Here is a 3439-nt window from a genome sequence, read left to right as displayed (position 1 = left end):
AGAACGAAATCACGTAAACCAGACAACCCAAACAATTCAACACTAATATAGCAGAGACAGAGACAAGTAAGAATGTATCCAAATAAAGAAAACAATGTCAACTCAATCAATCCATCAAGTTTGATACACCATTCCGACCATTTTCAATTCTCGATTTCTCATATCATAATCTCAACTTTCAAACTTTCAGCAGATATGGCACTCGTGCCCACATATTTTCCCATCTCACTCTTAACAACAAAATCCCGCATGATATAGCAATACCAAATATCCTTGCAAATGCACTATAGATGTTTCAAGATGTCCTATTTGCATATATACATTAAATTTGAATTTCTAAATAAGTTTGGAAAAATCAGCGAGAAAAGGATGAAATTATTTTTAGAAATCATTCGAGTAAGAAAAATACCCCTTTACATAAAATACAACATCGAAAGAATTATTACCTTTAACAGGGGAGTTGATAACTTAAAACTTAGTAGAAATATTTTTAAAGTAAAATACAACCTCAGACAGTTTAAGGGGATATAATTGAGAAACTAATTGAATCAAAGACGTAACAATTATTGGAGTTTGAAATATTGGAACGTATATATATAAATACGGTGAGGTATTGAAAACATTGTGGTTCTAACACAAAGGATCACAGCAATAAGGGAATTTGACAGTTTAACATTTGAATTGATAACAATAATTAAACATACCAAACCGAAAGTGCACGGCACCAAAATCCAATCACTAACAAGGATAAGAAGACCAAACACAGAATTTCACTTTCATTTTATTTATCTCGTGGCAGGCGTGCCACCCGCTCCCATTTCACTTATCTGTGTAGCTACACCCCCGTCCATTTCATTCATATATCTTGTGGTAGGCGTACACCCGCTCCCATTTCATATATCTTGTGGGTAGGCGTACCACCGCTCCCTTTTCATATATCTTGTGGTAGGCGTACCACCCGCTCCCATTTTATTATATCTCGTGGTAGGCGTACCACCCGCTCCCATTTCATTATATCTTGGGTAGGCGTACCACCCGTCCCATTTCATTATATCTTGTGGTAGGCGTACCACCCACTCCCGTTTCAATTTCTCATCTCTATTATAAAAGAATACCGACAAGGAAATTAATAAGGAAACAACAATATCTCGCAAGGGAATAATAAGGAACAACAATATCCCAGCAAGGGAATAATAAGGAAACGACAATATCCGGCAAGGGGGTCAACAACAAGAATAAACACGTCACGGCAAGGGATTCAACAGTAAGAATTTAATGTGTCCCGACAAGGGAATCAGCTATAACCAAACTGTACCAACAATTAACCTCACAATGAAATCTCCACTACACAACAAGATGTAATAACACCGTGATAACTACACCGGCACACACAACAATTGGACATGTAATCTATCTGCACAAAGTCAATGAGGAACTCATAACCAAGAAGTATAAAAACATAAGGAAGACATCACTTCAATTAAGGCAATTTAGGGTCAATGTAACACGTAACAATTAGAGGAAAGCTAGCAACGTCATATGGAGCATATAGGGCCATTTAAGCAACTAGGAACCTAATCATAATAGGATACTTTCCACATAAGGACCTAAGAACCCTATAGGCAATTATCCCACAAATAAGTCCGAGCACACACTCGTCACCTCGCATGCATGGACTACAATTAGCATAGAAGACTCAATTCCTAAGGGGAAGTCCCCACACAAGGTTAGACAAGATACTTACCTCAAAGGCGACAAATCGATACTCTAAAATGCACTTCTCGGTGAAAAGACCTTCGACGGCTCAAATCTAACCGAATTAACTTCAAGCACAAATATAACACATAAGAAACTATTCGGATCATAAAAGTTTCAATCTTTACAAAATATAAAAATCGACCCAAAAAAGTTGAACCCCGGGCCGTACTCGGAACCCGTCAAATTTTACAAAATCCGATCACCATTCCAAAATGAGTTCAACATACAATTTTATCAAATTCCGATATCATTTGGCCCCTCAAATCACGATTTTTCATTTTAGGAATTTTTTTCAAAACCCAATATTTTACTCAACCCAAATCACAATTTAAATGATAAAAATGAAGACAAATTCATGGAATATAATCAATTCTAAGATAAGAACATTTACCCATTGTTTTGCTTGAAAAACCACAAAGAATCGCCCAAAACCGGCTCTAGAACTCAAAAATGGTGAAAATGACAAACCTCAGAATAGAGTACTATTTATTTCTGTCCAGGTCTTAAAGCATCGCGAACGCGGAGGAAGCATCGCGTTCGCGAAGAAGAAAGATGAAGGCTGCCCAGGTTACTCACGCGAACGCGACAGTGCGTCCGCGAATGCGAAGAAGGAAAATCGAATGGCCCAAAGACTGCTCTTCGCGAACGCGTGAACTTGTAGCGCGAACGCAAGGGTGGGATGGCAATAACTACGCGAACGCGATGGACGGATGCGAACGCGCTGAAGGAAGAGACAGAGCTCTGCGGACGCGACCCTTTTAACGCGAACGCGAAGAAGGAATTCCAGCTGGTCAACAACAAGGCTTCGCGAACGCGGAAGGCGATTCGCGATCGCGAAAGAGGATACCAGAAGCAGATACAGCAGTTCAAAAATAAGGGAAAATGACCCGTAGCCCATCCGAACACACCCCGAGGCTCCCGGAACCAATCTAATCACACAAACAAGTCATATAACCTAACACGGACTCGCTCGAGGTTTCAAATCACATGAAACACAACAAAACAACGAATCAAACGAAAAATCAAGCTTAGTGAATTTCCAAATCTTCAAATATCAAATCTCAATGCCGAAACTTACCAATTCAACTCGAAATAATGCCAAATTTTGCAAACAGTCAGATTGACATAACAAAGCTGTTCCAACTCTCGGAATCGCATTCCGACCCCGATATCACAAAAGTCAACTATGGGTCAAACTTCTCCATTTTCCAAACTTCAACTTTTCCAACTTTCGCCGAAATGCTCAATTTACCCTACGGACCTCCAAATCCGAATCCGGACGCGCGCCTAAGTCCAAAATCACCATAGAAGCTGTTGGAATCGCCCACGACCCATTCCGGGGCGTTTCTCAAAAGTCAATTCCGGTAAATTTTCACTGTTTAAACTTCCATAACTAGGTTCCTTCCTCCAAATTCAATTCTAATTTCATCCGGAAACCGAATCCAACCATGCACACAAGTCGAATACCTAATGTGAAGCTGCTCGAGACCTCAAAACTACCGAATCGGGCGTAGTTGCTCAAAATGACCAGTCGGGTCATTACATCCTCCTCCACTTAAACATACGTTCGTCCTCGAACGTGCCCGGAGTCGCTCCAAAGCCATCGAACAACACTGCATGAGCTCACCATACATACACCCAAACAAGCAAATCGAGCCAAAAATTCCAACATGCGAATACA

This window comes from Nicotiana attenuata, unplaced genomic scaffold, assembly GCF_001879085.1.
Source record: "Nicotiana attenuata strain UT unplaced genomic scaffold, NIATTr2, whole genome shotgun sequence".
Classification (NCBI taxonomy): domain Eukaryota; kingdom Viridiplantae; phylum Streptophyta; class Magnoliopsida; order Solanales; family Solanaceae; genus Nicotiana; species Nicotiana attenuata.
The sequence above is the reverse complement of the archived record's forward strand: the minus strand, read 5'-3'. Positions refer to the sequence as shown.